Source organism: Globicephala melas, chromosome 16 (genome assembly GCF_963455315.2).
Source record: "Globicephala melas chromosome 16, mGloMel1.2, whole genome shotgun sequence".
In the NCBI taxonomy this organism is placed as follows: domain Eukaryota; kingdom Metazoa; phylum Chordata; class Mammalia; order Artiodactyla; family Delphinidae; genus Globicephala; species Globicephala melas.
Genome location: NC_083329.1, coordinates 42715360 through 42739535, shown reverse-complemented (window position 1 = coordinate 42739535; position 24176 = coordinate 42715360). Strand labels below are relative to the sequence as shown.

Here is a 24176-nt window from a genome sequence, read left to right as displayed (position 1 = left end):
GCCATAAAAACTTTGGCTTACAACAACCATTATAGGTACAAATAGATATATATAACAAGAGCTTTACCAATTCAAACACGTGGAAAAACCACTCCTCCACCGCAGTGATATGAGCTCGATAGACAATACCCCTGTCAGACCCAATTCCTTGCCCAAGTTTAACTCTTTTTAAAATGGGGCTTATAACTTTTCTGTTAATGATGGCTACTTTTGTTATCCAGAAAACCATTCATGCTTCCTGCAGGTCCAGGGACGTGACTTTTTCCCTCTCCTACAACAAAGGCAGGGTGCAGGCAGAAAGAGAGCACAGCATGACTAATAAGGTACATGCTTTTGTTAGTGACCACAGGTAGGAATGCTTTGGGGTTCCCATGCTAAGGCCAGATTGGTCAATGCAAACCAAAAAGAGTAGGATTTTTGTAAGATTCTTGGGGTGCACAACAGGAAGGCCCTGGGAGGTGGAGGAGAATGCTTATCAAAATGGTGGTTGGTAGAGTCATACCAGAAACTTATATTTACTTGTGACTCTGCGGACTGTTATCTAGGGCGTGAGCCCGCAGGAGAGGCTGGTGTCAGTTCAAAGCCACACAAAATAGATGCTGAGGCATCAACAATATGGAGTAGGTTAGCTAAACTTAACACCTCCCAAAGACCTCATCTCCAGTTACCATCACATTGGGGTTACAACTTCAACGGATGAACTTTTGGGGGAACACAGTTCAGTTCACAGCAAGTGCTTATTATGTGAAACAGATACTGTTAAAAACAAAATTCAACTAAGTAAATTTTAAAGACCTTATTGGTTTTATTCAATGGTTCATGAATTGGGGGCAATCCAATCTAGCAGACAGAAAGGAGCTCCAAAGAGCTGTACAAAATGAAAGACTTTTATAGGCAGAGGGAGCAGGAACAAGGAAGTTATACTATGCAAAAATATAGGTTGGTTATTGCAAGGTCACATGCCTTACAGGGGATGTCAGGGGTCTAAGAGGCAGATTACTTAACTAATGCTGATCAGGTGACTCCTGATTGACTGGTTTAAGATTCCTTTTCTGGGAGAGCCAAAACTGTAACTAAGTCAAATTTTGGTGACGTGGTGCTTAGTGTTAAGTGACTCTATTTGGGGCCTGTTGTCTTGTTTTTAACAATAAAGACCAAATACTGTACTTCTTTCATTGACTTTTTCTTTTAAGATAACTTCAGGGCATTCTCTTTATTGTGATTTATCAATGATCACCGTTCACTACAATGCTTTGTATACCCCCGTCCTGACAATGAGTCTTTCCTAGGAGGCAGGTCGCGAAGTTCATTGACTTTTTTGAAGACAGAAAAAAGATTTATTCTTTATATTTCTCATTAGGAAACATTCAGAGATGTTTGCTGGACAAAAAGGAAAAACAGTCCAGGTACACATGTGCAAACTCTTTATTGTAGAGAATGTTCCTAATCATGGTCTTATCACCATAGTTATACTTATGTTATACACCATAGCCTATAGTTATACACCATAGCCTACACTTAATGAATGTTAATGTTAATGTTAATGATTGATTGACATTCTGACAATGTCAATGCAGGAATAAACTAAAGTCTTTGGAAGCTATGAGTAGGCAGGTTCTAGTTTTCTAGATGAATCATGGGAGTGTAATCTGAGCACTACCCTGTAGAAGATGCACATGCAATGTATCATTGCTTTTCTCTGCAATTGATAAAACTGGCATAAATAGAATTAGAATAGAACCTCTTTTTAACATATAATCAAATAATGAAACTAAACAATGATCATCAATGGGCACTGATATTACAAAAAAGTGAAACAACTAGGTAATATTTACCTCTTGATCGATGCACATAACACTGGTATGACATAGTGTACCAAAAAGAAAAGAACGAAAAAAAGGACCTGAAACAAATAGACTGAGTCTATATATAAATCTAACTACCTAACAGTTTAGAGAAAGTGCAGGGGTGTATAAAATGATACCTCATAGCATGTAATTAGCAAAATTCAGAATGTGGGAACACTATAGGAAAAGTGATCCAATATCTTTAATAAATTAATTAAAACAGAAAAAAGAGGAACAACCATGTATGTTAAGCTGAGACTTAGCTAAATGCTGGTGCAAGAACTTTCTTTGGACAAAAATGGAAAAATTTGAATGCTGGTAGCATATTTAATTGTATTAATTACTTATATTTTACTACTGTTTTTCAAGTATTATTGATGTTATGTTATCTTAAAAAGTCATTTCCTTTAAATGTAAGCACATACATAAAGAAAAACTGTAATTCGTAGAATTAACTTCAAAACAATACAGTTTAGAAGCAAAAAACAGGATTGTGGATTTTTTGATAGCTTGGTAATGACTACATGGGGGTTCATTGTCCTATTTGCTCTAGTTTTGTTTATGTTTTAAGTTTTTCCACTGGAGGACAAACATAATATTAGAACTATGATTGTCAGCATTATCTTCAGGGGGAAAAAGCTTATTAGGAGCCTAGCTGTATAACTGTCATATATATATATATATATACACACACACACACACACACACACACACCTTCTGGGCTTCATGAATAACGATTTTGGAAATGGGCAAGTTTCTTTATTATTAAAATAAATAACTCCTCTGGCAATTTTAATGTGTTGCCAGAAAGTTGAAATTAAATAAATCTAAACCTCCCCATCTAATATCTAGCTTACAGAAAATGCAAGGGGCAGGGGAACATGTTAAATAACACCCTGAGTATGCAATCAATAAAACCCACAATGAAGGAACTTTAGAGTACAATTGATGCAGTAGTATTTTTCAAAAACAACGTAATAAACAAAAGGTGGTGGTTGAGTAGAGGCACATCAGTCAAATAAAATATGTAAATATTGTTTAATCAATTCACATGCTATTCTCATCTCTGTGGGGAAAACACAAAAGGAAGAAAACATTGGAAACTATTTTTTTCATTCTGACTACAATCACTCTAACCCTTAATTACCTTGTTTTTCCCCCAACAGAGACATATTTATAATCAATTCTTTATCGACTGAGCATTGTCTGACTTTCAGTAAGCCACATAACCTTAGATAAGCCACATAACACTTACCACAACCTAAGTTTTGTAGGAGGTATTCCTGCAGGGGGAGTCATATGCAATATTTTAGTAATAAACAGCCTTGCCCATTGCCCAGGAGAACACAAGCATTTTTTTTCACAACGTCTCAAGGCCTTTGAGAATGCCCTACAAGTAGTAGGTGCTTAATGAATGTTCGTTGAATAACTACATAAATTGAAAAATAAATGAAGCTTCTCATCATTAGTAAGCATAAAACTTCTATAAGTTTAGCAGCAAGATGAGTCCTTTTTAGGAAGTGAAGTGGTGATCTAATAACTGATATAAGGAGAATTAAGTGCACAAATTAAATGTTGCCACATAAGAAACAACTCACAACTTAATAGTCTGAAACAACAATAATAAACATGGCTCAGGAGTCTACAGCTCACTTGAGTTTGCTTATATAACCAGAGTTTACAACTTCACTAAATTTAAAAGTGATACACAATTTTTTGGTGGGTGGGGTAGAGTTGCTTTATAATGTTGTGTTAGTTTCTTCTGTACAGCTAAGTGAATCAGCTATAGGTATACATATATCCTCTCCCTCTTGGGCCTCGCTCCCACTCCCTCTCCCATCCCATCCATCTAGGTCACCACAGAACACTGAGCTGAGCTCCCTGTGCTATACAGCAGGTTCCCACTAGCTGTTTTACACATGGTAGTGTATATATGTCAATCCCAATCTCCCAATTCATCCCACCCCCCACTTCTGCACCCCACATCCACATGTCCATTCTCTATGTCTGGGTCTCTATTCCTGCCCTGCAAATAGGTTCATCTGTACCATTTTCCTAGATTCCACATATATTCGTTAATATATGATATTTGTTGTTCTTTTTCTGACTTACTTCACTCTGTATGACAGACTCTAGGTCCATCTACATCTCTACAAATGATCTAATTTTGTTCCTTTTCATGGCTGAGTAATATTCCATTGTATATATGTACCACATCTTCTTTATCCATTCATCTGTTGATGGACACTTATGAAATGTCCATGTCCTGGCTATTGTAAATAGTGCTGCAATGAACATTGGGGTGCATGTGTCTTCACAAATTTTTATCTAATATACCATTCATGTTTCAATTTTGTCACTTGGCTCAATGTGTTTCATTGTATTTGTTTTCCTCCAGTATGTGATGTTGGAATAGGTCATTGAAAGGATGTGACCATCAGTTGTCCCATGAGCTGGATCTGGGCAATCAAAGCCTCCTCACCCCCTCCCCTCTCTTTGGAGTGTATGTTCTACCCATAGTGGGAGCCGTTTCAAGGATGCAGCCTTGAGCGAGCACTGTGTTGTTGAGACCATCTGGATGGTATATGTGACTGAACCCAGTTAAGGCCTCTGTATAAACTTTTAAGATTCTGGCAGGCAGGTGTAGAGATCTACTCGCCTTATGGCCACCCAAGACAAGCCTCATATATAAGTTCTCTTGCTTGTTAAACCTGAAACCTATCAATATTGAGGGGTCTGCCTCTTTCTTCAGTCTCTTCTTGCTGTTTGTGTTAGGGGTCAGGACCAACATGCAAGGCCCTGCATGTAAGTGTCATGTCTTTTATTGTCATCTATTTTAATTTTTAAAGTTTCACACAGCCTTTTTTGCTCCTACAATATTGATACAGTTAAAGAATACATTCTATTTTGGGTCAGTCTAAAGCTTTCTCAGTACTAGAATCAGATGCATTTCTTGCCTGAATACCTTATAAGAATTATCTTGTCTTTGTTAGAATATCATACCTGGAAGTGTCCATCTATGCTTCATTGATGATTTAATTATTGATTGCCTGTTTGATTTCTCAACTTTGTAGCTACTATTTTTTTTTCCCTTGCAACTTATTAGTGATCTGTAGAGTGACATTTCAAGATCATGTAAGACATAATATTATTTTTTCTTCTTAGCCTATTGCTTTTTTATTATTATGTAATATTATTTCTCACTATTTTCAATTTTTCCTTGAGCTCTATTTTTACCCTAAAATATTTTTGCTACATCAGATTTTATGAATCAATTATTGATTAATTAATACTTATTGATTTTTTTGATGAAATGATCGATTTCCTATTGTGTCTACTTTAGATATTTTCTTCATTTTGAAAATTTCATTTTATACTTCTCTCTTGCAAACGAACGATAAGGCAAATTTTCTTTGTCCAACTAGTGACTGAAAAATTACACAAGTTGAGATTCCTTATATCTTTAGAATTCTGACCATATTTATAATTTTTGCTTTCTGTTTACCCACCCCTTTTATCTTTTTCTTCTCTCCTGACTTTTCTTCAATTTTTTTTTCCATATATTCTTCCCTTCTACTTTCTACACTTCTCATTATAAACTGTAAAATATGTTACTGTGTGGTTATTCTTTAAAATCCTACATACATAGTCATAAATACTTATTATGATGTGAAAAATAATTCACTACTTTTGTCATCTTCAGAAACACAACCTAGATGTTATCAAGCTTTAACTATCAGGGAAAAACTTTTATGCTCACTTCTATCTTCTATTGTTTTACTACATCATTAGTTTTAACTTTAAAGAAGTTTCTTAACACTAAATATGTTCATGTTTCTTGGAATTTTAGTGTTCAAGCTTCACTTTAACTGCGTTTTTTTTTCTTTTGCTCTATTGCTTTTTTCCTTTCCTCTAATCTTTCCTCTTCCCCCTCCCTCCCCTTTGTTAAGTTTCTTCCATTCTCTCTAACAGACCTGAGTTCAGAACCCAGTCTCTTAAAGGCACTTTAAAAAATGATGCCCTTGGATGATGTGAAGATACTGTAGATTCATTCACAAGTCTAGTTGGTAAATTGGCTTAGTTCTGTTTACAACGTTATATCTTTATATTCCAGAGATGCCTGGTTATAGTTTAAAACAGAGATTTGGTTTCAGGATCCTTCTGGGAATTACAATACTTCACTTCACTTTCTGGATTTACCTAGTGAGCCAGGCTTGCCTCGCCATCCGAGGGAATACTCTTAACTATTGTTACCTGGTAGAAGCCCAATTCCCAGCTGCCACTGGCTGCCTCCAGGCCCTGAGCCCACAAGATCAATGGTTTCATCTCTAATTATTTCTTGTCACTTTTATATATGCTTAATTTCTGTATTTCTTTGGATCCAGCTATGCCATTTTCATATCATAATAACCCTCCATTATAATTGCTAGTTATACTGACCTTATCTCTTGAGTTTCTCTGTTCTTTTTAGATCTTGGCTACTTTATTATCTCCTGGGCCTTGGTTTGTAACACCACAGATACACTTTGTGGCCCTCAAATTAGCCTCTTAAAGCCAACACTTTCTTCTTGGTTTTAGTGAACAGAAAGAATTTATTGATTCTATAATTCTGGCCCCTTGAATTGCAGGAGTCCTTTGACAGGTAGAAATCAGAGCTATCAATTCTCTTATTTTAGTTGAAGTTTCTTTAATTAGCAATAGGTTATATTATTCTTATGAATTGCATATTCCCTAAAGTCTTTGAAAAGGGAAATAAAAATCTTTTTTATGTAAAAGAGTTATCAAATTATAACTTTTTTCTTCCAGAATGATTGAACTGAAATTTTCTAAGTGTGAGCATAATGGCCAATTATTCTGAGCAATTATCTTTTATTTTGTTTCTTCTCCAGAGTCTACATCATAGTGTGGCTAGAATCATCATTTGCTTCATTTATTTGTTTCTTCTTTTGTGGCAAACTTGTTCTATTTCTCTTCCCCCCCACCCAGTTCACTAATGCCCTAATATTTAAATGTTTGTTAATAGTTTAAGATTTTCTTGAGTTTTAAATTTTTATTTAATTTTTTTTGGTCATATGTTATGGTACTTCTTATCCATTATTGCTGTTAAAATGCAGGTTTCATTAGGTTAATGAAAGAATCTACTGACATTCAGGATCCCATGTCTGTGGACTAGTTGGTTAAATTACCTAAGTAAAACATAGCTGAAGTAATAATTTTAGAGAAATTAGACACAGAATGGGAGAGTTTGGATTAAGAGCTTTAATAAATTTCTCTCCTCTTAGAGTGCAGCTGCAGGATTAAAGGGAATTTCATAGAGCTGGGATTTGTTAGAAAGTTACTGAATGCTAAAAGAAAGATGATAAAAAGGGGGAGGGCAAGGGTTCAGGTTCATCTGGGCAACATGAATAGGTAGATAATTTCCTTCAATGTTTTGCCAGTTTGCCTAGTTGAGTTTACAATTTTATATGGCTTTAGGTCTTATTTACGATGTTCTGAGTGGATTTTTATAAAAATGGAAATAGTTGCTCATACTTTGCATAAGATTTGAAGTTTTCAGTGTTAACAGTGACAATAACATACTAGCACACAGTCATTGAGCGTTTACTATATGCAATGCCCTGTGCTCAGCGTTTGCAATATATACCTACCCATGAAGTAGTTGCTCTGAGCAAAACAGCTAGTAAGCAGCAGGGCCAGGAGTCAATCCTAGGTCTGTGAACAAGAAATGTTTCCTCATTCTCTCATGCCCTTTCTATAAGTACTTTACACATTTATGATGATGTACCCTGTAGCATTTCTGAACTCTACTCATCCAGACACAGCAGTTTGAACCTTAGTTGGATGCCTGAGAATGTGAAATTGATGGTTGGTGGCACTGGTGCTGGGAGAGCATGTAGCTTTAGAGCTAGAAAAGCTACTTTCTATCATATAATTGGAGAGCCAAAAAGAGTGACTGACCCTTGAGAAGGGAGGAGGTGTTATTCATCACACTATCCTAGATAAGTGTCCCTTATCATGGTAGTAAATAATCCAGGTAGGCTTACCTTAAACCTTGGAAGGATTCCTGTCTCCAGGGAAAGAGATGTTGCCAGAGCGGCTGCAGCAGAGTGTGTCAGAAAGGAAGAGCCAGCCCGCAGAGATGAGTCCAACACCAAACGGGGCTGCCCAGAGAACTGGATCTGCATCTGATTGACAGATGGCAGTCAAAGCCTGAGAAAGAAGAAATAAATATCAACGTGGCTGATTTGAGACACCCGGCGTTTAGACCCTGGGGAAATCCTATCAGCACATCTCTGAGGAATGTTTTACTAGTTTAGATATTTAACAAGGACACAGAGGTTTTCACTGAGGTGAGGTTGATGCATAGAAAATGCACCCTGGAGTCCATCTCTAAGATTTGTCTCAGTTAAGCCCAGTTCAGTTGCCTTTTACAGAGATCACAGTGGGAGGATTGTGATTAAAAAACCAAAGGGGTATTTTATAAAACTCTTTATAAGATATCTGGGTATAAACAGCCATCATGTAATAATTTTTAAAAAACCAACACTGATTATCAATATTATTCTACTAACATAAGAGGCCCAAACAAGAAAATGAAGAAACTTTGCCAAGGACACTATGCTGTTTTGACAGCTTGTGAGATCTATTGTCTCAAAATTGTAGGGTGCCATTCCTATCAAGCCCATAAGTGTTTTATTTTGCTTACAGAAGATGGAGAATATTTTAAAAATATTTTAACTATGAAATAGAGAACATATACAGGAAAGTACCTAAAACAAATTTACATTTTAACAAATAGACATAATAGCCAAGAAATATAACATTTCCAACATTCCATAAGACCACAGTAAGTACACTTTCCCCACATAGGGTAACTACTATCTTAAATTTGCTTTCCTCGTAGTTTTAGTAACTACGTATGCCTTCAAAAATATATAGTTTACTTTTTAAACACTTTATGTGAAGGTAATATATATTTAAATGGGATATCATTTTTTATACATTTTTTCTTTCCCACAACAGTGCTTATAGAATTTGAGAAAGACATATTCATGTAATTAATATAATTTGTTATTTACCAGGTTACTGTACCGAAGCTTCAAATCAAAGTGTAGGGTAGAAAAATCAAGGTATCAACTAAGGTACAAATTTATGGAAAGTTTTTTTCTGGGGCAATGGGGGACTCTGTATTACACATCTCTCAATCTTACAAGCTATGATAATTGCCATTACAAAGTTTAGCATGCTAGAATAATTTATATTTGTGAATGCATGGTTGGATGGTTGTCTCCCAAATGGCAATATGTAATGGACTTTCAGTCCCAAGATTGGAGTCAATTTTTTTTTAGATCCCAAAGAAGATTCTATATTTTTACCTCCTCCTTTCTGCTATTCAATTAGTATGTACACTTCTGGGTACCTTCAAAAACAAACAAACAAAAAAAAGCAAACACAACAAAACTTGCTTGAATAAGATACCAAGTGATTTGGATAGAGTTATCCTACATCAGATATCAGATTCATCAAGAGTCCTTTCAGTAGCTACTAAAATATACATTAAAAAAAATGTTGTATATGTGAAGCTTGCATATACAACCTGAGTTTCTCTTGACCACTCCAACTTATGAATAGTAAGGATTCACAGTTTTAGTAATAATTAAATTCATCTAACACTCACCTGTACTTTTTTTTTTTTTTTTTTTTTGCAGTATGCGGGACTCTCACTGTTGTGGCCTCTCCCGTTGCGGAGCACAGGCTCTGGACGCGCAGGCTCAGCGGCCATGGCTCACGGGCCCAGCCGCTCCGCAGCATAAGGGATCTTCCCGGACCAGGGCACGAACCCGCGTCCCCTGCATCGGCAGGCGGACTCTCAACCACTGCGCCACCAGGGAAGCCCTCACCTGTACTTTTAATGCAATATTTTAGTCCACCTTAGGGTCACCTCCAGGTATTTCTGGGAAGTATACTCAAGTATTTCTTGAGGGGTCTGACATCCTCTCTTCCTGCTAAGCAATAGTGCTGTGCCATTGTCTCCTGCTCAACATTCACAGATTGCTGCTTTGTTCATTGGACAACAATATCATCTTATGGAGATGAGGAAGCATGTTCCTTAGGATGGTAAACTCTTTGGTGTTCTGCTGCAAAGTGAATCCTAGCACTCCTTTAGTTTTACTTAGTGTTAGTTCATAACCATCCTCCTCCTCCTCCTCATCATCATTTTATGCTTATTTACCCTAAAGCTGCTGTACAGAATTTTTAGTGAACAAGGTTTTTAAATTTCCATCAACAGGTTTATTGTGGTTTGTAGGCCTAAGATATGAATCAATGAGGGGCTGATCTATTCTGGGAGACAAATATTAGTGGCAAAGACAAAGATGTGCTCAAAATTGACCCTTTTCTCTGAAGACTAAGACTTTCTTAGTCAGATAACATGAGTTCTTCCCTGAGACTTAGTACAAACTCACAAGACTCTTTAGTCTTCATGCCACATACCAGTCTGACAAATGCTCTAGAGATTTCTTAATCCAATGGATGCAGGATTAGCTCAAGTGGGATGCCAAGTGTGCAAACATTTGCTATTTTTTTTTTAATTTTTATTGGAGTATAGTTGATTAACAATGTTGTGTTAGTTTCAGGTGCACAGCAAAGTGAATCAGCCATAGATATACACATATCCAGTCCTTTTTAGATTCTTTTCCCATATAGACCATAACAGAGTATTGAGTAGAGTTCCCTGTGCTATACAGTAGGTCCTTATTAGTTATCTATTTTATATATAGTAGTGTGTTCTATGGTTTTAACTGAGTCCACCATTGAGAGGTTGGAGATATGCTACAGTATATGTTGCCATGGCTACCAGCAAGCTCTTTCACTTATTTGCCTTTCTGTTTGTGAGAGTTCAGTTCTAGCTTTATTAAAATAGGACAAAAAATAAGGTGAGAAGTAGACTAAGGGATAGGTAATTCTGGCCAAACACATAGTTGAAGAGGCCAAGTAGTCAATATGAATAAATCACATACTGTGTTCACAATAATACTGATCCAATAATATTTTCACTAGAAATTCTGCTATATTATTCTAGTACACATTTTGCTACTACAAATACATGTTGGGGAAGTATGGTGCAATGGAAATGAAACTTGGTTTTGAGTCCCATCTCTGCCATTGCCTTCCTGTATCACCATGTGCTGCCCATTTCTCCTTTCCTGGCCTAAGTTCTTTAACTATCAAAAAAATAAAAGTTTGGGCTTCCCTGGTGGCACAGTGGTTGAGAGTCCGCCTGCCGATGCAGGGCAAACGGGTTCGTGCCCCGGTCTGGGAAGATCCCACATGCAGCAGAGCGGCGAGGCCCGTGAGCCATGGCCGCTGAGCCTGCGCGTCCGGTGCCTGTGCTCTGCAACAGGAGAGGCAGTGGGAGGCCCGCAAACCGCAAAAAAAAAAAAAAAAAAAAGAAAGTTTGAAGTAAGTGATAGTTTGAGGTCTATATAGTCGTCACAGTCTATGAAACCCACCATTTCGCATGCTGAACCAATCTATTGAAAATTATACTTAGATCTGTCAGTGAAAGTTGAATACAGAATTTTTTGCCTTTTAATGACCATTTAAAATACTTGGTCCACACAAGAGAAAGTAAGTTTTTCACAGAAAAGTTAAGCTTTTGGAAAATCGCATGGTATATATTGAAGAACATTAGACATTTATACACTGTATTTTCTTGCATTGATATGACCAACATTTCTTTATACTATAAAATTTATAGTACTAATATAGAAGACCAAAAGTGCCTCTTTCAAATCACATACAAAGCTGAAGTTCATATCAAAGAGTTTGCTTTTCTTACGCATTTTTTAAGCCAACAACGCTGTATTGATATGGAGGAATCATGAAAGAAGATGAAGAAAACAATGAGGGGAGAGTAGCATTCTTCATCTTATTGCTAATAAACAGCCAATTGTTTATTAAAACTCCCTTTGACTTTAATCTGGAATAAGTGGATTTTAAATATGATTCATCCAGACACAGCTTTTACTGGGTTGGCCAAAAAGTTCGGGTTTTTCCATAACAACTTACAGAAAAACCCGAACGAACTTTTTGGCCAATCCCCAGTAGACTCACAACTGTTGTCTTGGAATTAATATGTCAGCAGAGCTAAATGTGTTTTTCTAATGCTCAGAGGTCCTTAGGAGCTGACTGCTAGAATATTAAGAATTTTAAGTTATTTAATTCAATCCCTTGGTCTGATTCCTCCTGCTCTGGTAAGATAAGTACTGACCTAGGTGACGTAAAACAGTTTATTGCTGAATTCCTGAACTATGGAATTCCCTAGAAGAATCCAGGAAAGCAGTGATGATTTTAAATTAACCTCGAGATAGCTGAATTTAATAAAGTGAAATGGCATAATTACTAGCCAAATGAAAACATGTTTTATATGCTCTGAAATCATTAAAGGTAGTTGTGATTTTAAAAGAAAGTCACAAATACAGGTACATGTGGAGAGAATAAGCTTTTTATTGGGTCCTTAAAATAATTTATCATCTGATACATAGGTATATTGAGAAAGAAAAATATTTGTTTCACACCTCCTTAAAAATGTATTTCTGAATTTAGGGTAATAAATCTTTGCATACTAAGTCATTGTAATTCCACATTTCTCTGCAATGTTCTCCATGAACTCAAAATACGATGCTAAGGTAAGAATTTTTTTTCAAGATTTTTGTTCTGAATTTCAAAATTTAAGATTTGGGAGAGAGTTTATTGATCACTGAAAAAAGACTGTTGTCAATAAAACAGTAATTTGTATTTTAAGCCATAATCACATAAGAGCTTCTGCTGCTGCTGAGAGCTATTGATTGCAGCCTGAAGGGTTCACTCTTTGCTTTTTTAAGGTCTTACAACCATTGCTTTCTGTTGTTAATGAGGCTGAGTTCCATTCTGTGACCCATGCACAGCTCTCACTGATGTGGATGATTGAAAGCCGTTTCCTTCATGAAACTCCCTTGGGTTCCCTGACCTGCACTATGTAATCACCAGGGAATCATACCATACAGAGAAACTTCAGTTCTTTTTGAAGATTGTTACTGCATAAGGTGTATTTAATTAATTGCAATTACTGTTAAATTTAACCTGATATATGAAAAGGGCCATTTGTAGTATCAATACCATATATTTTAAGCAAAGGCATGCTAGTGCCTTTAGAGAGATGCTAGTGTGCAATTGTATCACTCAAGAAGACTAGGTTATGCTGCAGTTGTAAATAATCCTTACGGTCTTGAGGGCTAAGTAAAAACAAGTGTTAATTTCTTGCTCACACTGCATGTCCATCACTGGCTGGCTGGAGGGCATCCTCTCTGTTTTCTTCATTTTGAGAAGAAGGCTAATGAAATAATCAACATCTGTTGCAGCCATCAAGCCATCACATTACAGCCTCCCAGTGGCCAGTGAGCCCTGAGGGAACTCAGGATGGAAACAAATGGCCACTGCTCCAGTCACCCCCACCCCCTACCCTGTACAGTGCAGCCTGAGGAGACTCATGATGAGAAAACAGAGGACACTGGCCCCAGATATCTGAGGTGCATATCAAAGGAATGATTTCAGTGAGCCCAGACTCTTGCATCTTCTCATACAGAGAAAAGCACTAAATTCCTTAACTTGAGATATCTGGTTTTGTTTAATTAACAGTAATCTTTTGATGTTCCAGCTACTTGGTCTTTTGTTGCAAAAACTCCTATGTATCCTGGCTCCACCTTTGCCTCTTCGGATCAGCCTCTTGGAATTATCTGACATGCTGAGTCCCAGGCTTAAGTCCTCAGTTTTGTCAGCCAAATAAAACCTAACTCTCAACTTTTTGGCTGTGCATTTTTTTCAGTTGACAGTTGCCAAGATAGAGAAAAAGAAAACATGAACTTGTGTCCTGGCTCTTAAAACTCCCATCCAGAAGTGACATAAGACTCTGCTTACATTGTACTGGCCAAATAAAATTATATGGCCATATTTGCCTTGAATGAGGGCAATGAAAATATTTGTTCATAAATATTTTGCAATGACTACTAGAGTTATGTGCATATTAGTGTACTATTTAGGAATGTTTTTTCTGAGGATTAGTGACTGTGGGTAGAAATTTACATGCCTTAATTTTATGGAAGGATTACTCAGGATTTATCCAAGGCAGGATTTATCCAAGGCAGTATAAGTGCACACTATAATAAGCTTTGTTAAAACAGAATCTGGAACCTCTGCTGATTACTAGAAATGCCCATTTTAGACACCAAAATCTTCATTATAGTTGCCCTTTGAGTTATTCTGGTTTTGGTATCTATTTTTAAAATGTTTGGAGGGATTATTTAATTTGGGATTTTAATGATACGAAAGTATTCACTGTTAATTGTTGAACACAGAGCCTATAAAGAGAATCTTGAACAGTTTACTGAACAGTTAATATTAATAGATATGTGCATCAAGCTAAAACTGATGAGCCGTCTCCTCCTGTTTCCATTTCAAATCCTAGCCAAAACCTTGATGAGGAATGGCTAGAGCCCCTCAATCTCTTCATTATCCTAATTTTACTTTCAGGCTATCTCTTCCTTTATGCAGTTTTAGGTATACATATTGTATTGTTTGCATGTTATCAAGGCTTTCAGTGTTAATTCTGAAAATTCCTAATATCTCCAGCTGCGTCAGACTTGACTAGAGACCTAAGCAACACCACTTTATGACTTGCATACTTCTGCTCACTGAAAAGAATTTAAGTTTTCTTTTGTCCAATACACTCTGAGAAATGCCTGCTGGTGCCTTCTCTCTGTTTGATTTGCTTTCCTCTGTATTTCTCTCGATCACCTCAATTACTTCCACTGTGTCTCCTCTACAGTTCTTGACATTTTTTTTTGTGTGGAAGAGATCAGTTTTCATGTTGTGAACATGACCTCAGAAACACTGCCTTTCATTGCTTGAAAATCCCACTCTGGGACAATAGGTAGGTTGCATTATAAAATACCTTGCCTGAATACAAACATTTTAGGTCTTTTTTTGTATAATGGTTCAATGACTCTTGTGGGTAAGCTCCATTTGTTCCAAAGCTAATGCTATTGATGTATAATACTATTTATCTAGTTCATCAATTTGCAAACAACATTTTCTATGATATTTGAACATTTTTTCTGGGCTCCTAGTCCTAGAGAATCTGTTTGAATATGTTTTAAGTAGGATCCTAGGAACTATTTTTAACAAAGTTATTCAAGATATTCTCATGACACCACTGCCTTTCATCTAGATATATTATCCCAAGGACGTAATCTAACTATTGTGTGTTTCTTGTTGTGAATGAAGAAACTAAAGTACATGCAGCAAAATACAGAAATCAAGATCTTAGAGTACAGCAGAGGCAAATCCTAGCTATGACATAACAATTGTGTGATCATGGGTGAGTCATGGGTGAGTTACTGACCTCTAGTTTCCTCACCTTGCTGACCTCCAGTTTCCTCATCTGTGAAAGTAGGAAGATCTTACAGGGCAGTTGAAATATTTAAGTGAGTACATATACGTAAAGTACTTAGCACATTTCTTGGCACATATTAAGAATCAATATTGATTGTTTTTATTGTCTTTGACATTTTTTCCTTTGTTCTCATCTTTCTGGGCCTCTTGGCCAGATCTCACACAAAAAATAAATTCAATAAATTATGGGAGAAAACTGCCATAAATATATTTGTGTTTTTTTGTATCATATCATATGGTTCTTCTCTTGAGGTTCCATCAGTGGCTCTATCTATTAGCACTTACAGCCGATGATGTTGGTGCCCTACCCAGATACCTCTATTGAGCTGGCACACCATGTCTCAGCTGTCTGTTTTAGCTGCCAATAGTTCCCACCTTCACCTTTCCTGGAGAATAGCCTTTGGCTGAATGAGCCACCTTTCTTGGAGTTGTCTAGTAAGTTACACCCTCTTCTCCCTCTCTTCATGGCTGATGTCGGGTATAACATCAGCTTTCTTGTCTCTGGGCAAGACACAACTCATGCTCCAGAGCTATACTTGGAATCAGTCTGAGATTAAAACTTCCAAAATAACATATTCGCTGTATTGCTTTCCCTGACCTGTCCTGTTTCCCTTGCCCTATTGCAGGTTTCTCCTGAGGACATCCCTTCAATAAATCCCTCATCAGGCTCTGCCTCTAGGGAACTTGATCCAAGACAATGCTCATAGTGTTTTCTTGGCAAGACAGGCTCAGGGTCAGGAATACCACCAAAGAGAAAACCACTGGATTCTTTAACATGGCACCTCAGCGTGAATCACCTATTACATTGTCTGACATATGGCAAAGATTCAAACATACTTGTTTAATGAATACGAAAGAGTCCTTCATTAAACGAAAAACCAAATCTCAAAACTTCCCTAGTCCTTGCTATGCTAAGCCTAGCTGGTGAAAACTTATCCCTTTGCAAAGAAATAAACCAAGTCTTCCAGCAGGCACTACAGAATCACTGAAGTGAATCTGGCACAGTAAAACCTCTGAAAGTTGAGTAACTACTTTTCAACAAGTGGGTACTTATCTACTAGGTAAGAGGATTGACTAAAATGAGTGTTGTTTATGAGACTTTCTTGTCTTTCAGACTCCAAATTCTACAAGGGACAATAGAGTATGGTTTGTTGTAAATACATTTACATTTATGGTTTGTTGTAAATACATGTAAATACATTTCTCAAGTGCCTTGAGAAATCATTATTAGCAGCAGAGGAAGTCCAGCACCCTGGGTTCTCTTCGCTGCACCTACCCTGTGCTTTGGCCTTGCCTCTTTGTACTTTTCCCTCAGTTTAATTAACAACAATAATTATCATAAAGCTAATGTTTAGTGAACATTCACCAGGGCCTTATATGTTTTATTTAATTTAAAACTTTCAGTAATGATATGAGGTAAACACAGACTATTGTTTTGGAAGAGTGACAACTTCTGTGGTAAACAGGGGAATCTAATGAGCAGTGACAGTCATAAATCTATCTTTTTGATGTTGCGTGAGTGAGATGAATAATGTATCAGTGATAAAATGTATTGACCAGAATGGAAGCTGTTATTTGCATAAGACTGTGGGAGTCTTATTTTTTCCATTGGTAAAAATGACATAGCAGGAGATAGGTGTAGCTTTAGCATGTGACATTAACTTGGAAAAGGCAATGACTTTATATCACCCATACCTTTTTACAATAGTGGGTAACAAACGGGCTGTCATTTCTGACATGTGGGGCATTATCACCAAGTTACATGGTGGTTATGTGATTCATAGAATGAAATTTACTTTTCAATAGTTCTATGAAGAATCGCTTAACCTGGGTGCTGTTATTAATTAAAATGAAGAAACATTAAATTTATTTTCTAGCAGCTTACATATTATGTATCAAAATTAGGTTATGATTTCCGGAAAAATGTCTTCTAATATTGCTCTTTTAGAAATTATTCCCATGTAATGTCTGTAATCATGTATTTTGGTTAGAAGGAGTGTTTATAATTGTCCTCAGAGAGTTTATGTTTTAAGGAAGATGCAATATTCATGAATTTTATCATTTCCAAAATTTACATATTTTTTTAAATTAAAGTTTTAATGTTGATAGGGAAGACACATACGTGATATGCTTTTTCAATAGCAGGAAGCTAAACAATAGGCACTAGTCTATTACTTTGATTTACAATGAAGAACTTAAGAGGTGCAGAATTTGAGTGAGTTGCTTAAACTAGGATTAGGAATATGGAAAAATTGGGGGATGTGATGTTTAAGTCACTGAGTATTTCCTCAACAGATGGACTGCATTACTGAATTTTGTTTTTTTCAGACAGTTATTAGGAATCTGGAATACATTCAAAAAGAGTTGTTACATAAAGTGATTAGTTTCTTGGCTTCTAACAAATGCTTCCTTATCATTCAGTACAGTTGAAATGCTATTCACATTAGGAAAGAACATTCTTAAATTACTGCTGTAGTGCAAAATAGGAGAAAAAAAAAACTCACAAAGTTAAATAATTTAATTTTCATGAGTGTTAGAACTTAAGGAGAAATAAGTTTAATCAGGATGATGGAAATAGAAGTTCTTCAGAACTTCTATGCAGTTCTTCAGAAGTTTGTGGAAATTTAAAGAGGCCTTCGAGGCAGAAAGCACTAGCTCTCTCGTCACTTCAAAATGTTCAGATTTCCTTCGCCTGAGTGGAGTTGCACCTAGACTAGCTCTGCTCTAAACAGCTGAGATTAGAGTCATGAACTGAATACAGAGAGAAATAAATTGAACAGGTTGAGAAAGCCAGGATGGCATGGGGGAAAGAAGGAGAGAATTAAGAGGTGGAGATATATTTTCTTGAAGAAATTAGATAATGTTCATAGAATAGAGGAAGAGGATTAAAAAGATGCAAGTTCATCTGTGGAAAATTCCTGGAGACAGATGAGTTAGTAATGAAAGACCAAAAAAAGGAATAAAGTGTGTCAGAATGGATAAATCTCTGCTAGGATTGACCATCACAAAATTTCAGTTCCTGGTTTTTGGACTCTAGAGAGGAGGCAGAGTAGGAGGAGGATGTAGAGGGCTACCAGGTGTTCATGTACATGAGATTTTCCTAAATCTGGTGTCCATTACTCAAGGAGAACCTAGATAAAAGTTTAATTGTTTAGTTTCTACTTTTAGGATACAACTGATTGTTTCTTACTTTGTGAAGAAAGGATTAGGCTACAGTATGAATGCCTCTTCTGATCTTGGCCTGCCCCAGATCACAGTGTCATTGGCTGCAGAACTGAAAAATGGAACCCAGGTTTCTGACTCCAAGTCCAAAGTAATTTTTACTCTATTCTCTTAAATTTCCTTTGATCAGAAATATTTTGTTTTAAAATAAATTGGGAAACTGATTGGCATTACTAAAAGTACTAAATTTAGTGTGAGAACACGGGTTTTTTTTTGTTTTGTTTTTTTGGGTTTTTTTGCGGTACGCGGGTCTCTCACCGATGTGGCTTTTCCCGTTGCGGAGCACAGGCTCCGGACGCGCAGGCTCAGCGGTCATGGCTCATGGGCCGAGCCGCTCAGCGGCATGTGGGATTTTCCCGGACCGGGGCACAAACCCGTGTCCCTTGCACCGGCAGGCAAACTCTCAACCACTGCGCCACCAGGGAAGCCCCAGGTTTTGTTTTTAATTTCCAGCATTTCCTAGCTGTGAGTCATGGTGCAAAATAGCCTCTGTAATTGTAGTTTCTTCAACTTCAATAGGTGTATCTAATTGATCAGAATACCAATCTTGCACTTTTAGTTTGAATGACAAATGAAGACTTTATATGAAATGTTTATTACAGTGCTTGTACGTAGTTGGTATACAGTAAATGTACGTGTTCCAATTATCTGCCTTTCATCTCAGTCCCAGGTATACTACCTGATTACATCTAGTACTAGCAGAACGTAGAGAAGGTTTCTTGCCTTGGGGATTTGCAGCGTGCAAATTCTGTACAAATGGAAAATCAATACCTCTCAGCTATACCTCAAGAAAGATAAACCCAAAACTGATTTCCTAATTCCTGACTTTTGACTAGTCTCATAGGTATTATTTCACAGATCTATTTCAGGAGATAATTTTCTTTTAAAAAAAACTTTGAAGAAGAATTTTCTCATAGTCAGGTTTGAGATAAACTTGGGCATATTTGCATCAGTGAATCTTTCTTGAACCAGCTAACTAAGAGAATGTATGAACAAGAGAATATAAAATATAGGAGATTCTGTAATCGTTTTTAGTGATTTCTTTACATGGATAGAATAACAGACAGCAAGAATCCCTAGACACTAAGAGGGAAACAGAACAGAAACATTGAATTGGAGGCACATAATATTCCCGTTTACTGTTATGTTTTAATTCACTTATTTTATTCATTCAATTACTCCATCATTAATATATGCAATAAATATTTATTGTTGTAATTGTGTTAGAAAAAAGCAGATAAGACCTCTGCTCTCATGGAATTTACATTCTAGCTCTGGTATATAGGAATGAATGAATTTTTAAAATGATAAATATTATACACATGCTATACAGAAGTTAAAATGAGGTGCTAAGATAGGGAAGACTAGGTGCTAGTTCAGATTGGGTGGTGAGGAAAGACTTGTTTGCAGAGGTGTATTAATCAGTATAGTTTAATTCCTGTTGAAAATAACCCCAAATATCAGTGTCTTAATGCAACAAAGTTTCATTTCTTGCTCATATCACAGTCCAATGCAAGTTGGAGATAGTTGAGTCACCTGACTCCAAAGCCAATGCCACAGTTTATGTTTTTAGTATGACAACATTCCATTCCCAGATACCAATTACCAAATCAGTTAGGGTTCGACCAAAGAGAGCTACTAAAAATATTATGGAATAGAAATTTATTAGAGGAATAAGAACTCACACAATTGTGGAAATAAAGGTTGAGACTGGCAAGTTGGAGATTGAGAAAATCACTAACCAAACTTCCTAAAACCAGGTACATCCAGCTGTCAGAGGGTGACTATAAAAGAGGGCTGGTGGGAAAGTTTATGGAAGCATATTGCCTTTGCATTTGATGTTGCCCAGGGGTCAGTTTTGGCCAGCAAGACCAAAAGGTGGGGAAACATCTAGAAACAGAATGGGCAAGAACAACACCTTGCTGCTACTCTCTGGGCATCCTGTATCTAACATTATGACCTTAAAATAGTGACTGTTGTTTAAATTATCCTATCCAAATCTTGAGCAAAGTTTTCTTTTTGATAAATCATACCTGATATCACACAGGAAAGGGGATTCTGGGAAACACAGTTCCATCTTATCCACGTTGACATAGTACAAAACTACCATAACTATGGATCAGTTCTGAGATACTGATAATAAGAATCAATTACAGAAAAATTGGAAAAGCACAAACACGTGGAGTCTAAATAACATGCTACTAAAAAAACAGTGAGTCAATGAAGATATCAAAGAGGAAATCAAATAAGAAGACAAATAAGATATTGATAAACTGAAATGGCTCCAGAATACACTGATTGACATGGTGATGGAATATTGGAATAATGTCTTCTGAGCAAATGCTGAAAGGATCACAGAAATGGATACATGCTTTAGAGGACCTGAAACTTTTACATTTTAAGAGAAAGGCTTTAATTGATTCAACAAAAGCATTTAGCAAAATTCAACACCCTTTCATGATAAAATTTCTCAGAAAACTAGGAATTCAAGGAAACTTCCTCAGTCTGATAAAGAGCTTCTACATAAGATCCTGAGATAAATCATACATAAAAGTAAAACAATGAATGCTTCCTACATAAGGTTAAAAATAAGGCAAAGATGTCATTCTGACCACTTTTATTCAACACATGTGAGAGGAGGTCCTTACTAGTGCAATAAGGCAAGTAAAAGAAATAGAGGCAAAAGATTTGAAAGAAAAATTAAAATATCCAAAAATGACATTATTTATATAGACTATCCTAAGTATTAACAAATACTATAGCTAGTAATGAGTCCAACATACTCCCAGGTACAAGGTCCATATATAAGAATCTATTCTACTTTTATATACCAGAAACAAACAATTTAAATATGAAATGAAAAATAACCATTATATTTAAATATCAAAATATTCAGCAATTGAGGGAAAAAAAAACTCTACATTAAAATGGAAAGATATACTATGGTCATTGCTATGTTATGTTATGCATGATACTGTTTTCAAATTTTAAGACTCCAATTCTCCCAATTTAATATATACATTTAATGCAATTCCAGTCACAGTTTCAGCAGACTTTTTTTGTTTAATTGAGAAACATTCTAAAGTTCATAAAGATATGCAAAGGACATAAAATTGGTAAAATAATTAGAAAAAAAAGTTTTTTTTTTGTATTGCCTGAAATAAAGATTTATCACAAAGCTAGATAATCAAGACATTTTGATATTTGCATTATATAGAAAGATAGGTCGATGAATCTAAATAATGAATTCAGATATTGACTCATAGTTTCAAGGTGAAATGATTTTTTTAAAAAACACGAAAGCAATTCAATGGAAAAGGACTATATTCTAAATAGTTGGTGCTGGAACAACATATCTATAATCTATAAGTTTTTTATATGTTATATGGATGTTTGAATATCTAGCTGTTATCAAAATTATCTAATATTTTCAATCTATATTTTTTCTTAAGCTGATATAAAATTCCTAAGTTATTACATAGTAGTTATATATTATTTTTAATGAATACACCAAAATCCCATCAAGTAAATAAAGAATAATATACATATATTTAGGTTGTCTAAGTTTTGGCTATTATAAATCATATTGTACCTCACATTTTTTGAGTATAAATACATATATATTTTTTCTAATGGTATTCTTAGCACAGATTTCAAGGCATGGAATTACTGGAAACAAATTTTTCACTCTTTGAAGCCAAATTGCTTTCCAAAATAGTTATTCAAAGTTACATTGTCCTAGCACATTTCGAAGTAATTGAATCTTAATCACTGAAAGGTTATAAATAGAACAATAACATAGTCTCACTTATAATTTAGGAACGAAAAATGAGACTGGAGACAGTATATATAGTTAGGAATTGATTACATTAGACAATGCAGGAAATGATGTGAATATACACAATTGAGCAGTCCTTGACATCCATTCATTTCTACAATACTTAATAAATATTTATTGGTCATCCACTCTGTTTCAGGCAGTATGCTTGATATAGAAATGATCTGAAGCCCAGAACTTATGTTCCAACAGTAAAAACAAAAACAAGATGAGCTTATTTTGCGATTTAGGAATGCTTGGTAGTAGTTGGATCCGAAGATCCCAGTTCCTGGCTTGATGACAAAGTACATAGTATGGTCATTTATTAACCACATTTCTTGCTTTTTTTCCTGAATCTTTACACCCATCATATCACCTGAATAACTTTAAACTCTTCCTTCAAGTGTCAGCATAGGTTCCATTTCCTTCAGCAAGGCTTTATGACTCATCTCTAACAGGTGAGATGCATTTTTCAGCTACTCTCCTGCCTCCTAAACACAGACAGGGTAAAAATGTCTCCAATATAATACCTTTGAAAGAAGCCAACTGCAAATCTCAACAGAAAAATTGCAAATTTAAGAAGACCTGAATACATTTTCTGTGTATAAGCTCATCAGTCCTCTCTGAAGAAACTTTTTTCCCTAGAACCATCTCATCTATTTCAAGCTCCAACTCAGCACCTTGCCATACGGAGCTGTACTCATTCCATTTTCCCTCATCTTTCTTTAAGGCAGCAAGCTCTAGTTATTCTATTCTCTTGACAGACTTGGATAACATAATTTTGCATCTGAATTTATTGTGGATCATACAAAGAGATAAATGGAGCACAGCTTCATCATGTATTGATTCATGCATCATTTGCCATGAAGTTGATTCAGAGAAATACAATTACTGCTGTGATTACTGCATTTAAAAGTGTTTTCAGTAACATAAAGCGCTAAGTTTTAGAATTGATGGCCTTTTGTGGGAATAGACCTTAGTGTAGATTTTTGAAGTTTTTTTGCTGTAAACCAAACAACACTTAAAAACTGAATCATAATTATCATAGTTGTCTCTTTAAAAACCTGTTTTGTTTTGTTATTTTACAGAAAAGGAGGAATACATTCTCCATTATTCCTGTTAGATTATAGTTTTATTGTTAGAAAATGAAAATTGTTTCTTTACCTGGCATAGTTTTGATTACTCTATATAATTCTAATAGAATGTATAGTATGCTGTATGATGGCTGCATACATAAATGCTTTTTCCAAAATGATATCTTTTCTCTTTCATGAAAATTTCTTGCTTGATCATATAGCATTCAGAAATAATTAGCAAAAAGTATACAAATAACTGAGTTGCCACAATGATGTCTTGGTCTACTTGGAATTTTTTAAATATCTTTGATAATTATTTATAACATTCTGACAGAATCTTATTTTCGGTCAAAAGGTGTTTAGGTGATAAAATTAGTAATTTCTATTCCTCAGAGAGAAGGATAATTGAAAAATCTTACATGGAAAAATACATGTTGTCTTGTAACTGAAGGCAAACTTTTACTAACATCTGTTTTTTAAAATTTTCACTAACTTATTTTCTTCCACAGAAGTTGCCAGTGTAATAAAATTATCATTACTAGTATTACTTTTCTTTGTTTTCAGTGAGTGATTTTCTTCAAGAACTTATATAAAAAATACATCTTGAAAACATAATTTTTTTATGAGATTGAACTCAAAAACTACCTCAGGGCAGCTAAACACATCTGCTCTTCACAATTATTTAGCCAATTCTGACTTCTCTCTTTTCCCATTTTTCCCCAT

The 24176-nt window shown here is 35.7% G+C and overlaps 1 long non-coding RNA gene across 2 annotated transcripts in view; it reads right to left on the bottom strand.

Annotated features, from left to right (window-relative positions):
- Nucleotides 1-24176, bottom strand: part of LOC115845798 (uncharacterized) — a 428126-nt gene that overhangs the window by 110532 nt on the left and 293418 nt on the right. For both annotated transcript variants that reach the window (XR_009559390.1, XR_004036650.2), the window contains exon 5: nt 7892-8057. This is a non-coding gene — a long non-coding RNA (uncharacterized lncRNA). The remainder of the gene's footprint in view (nt 1-7891; nt 8058-24176) is intronic.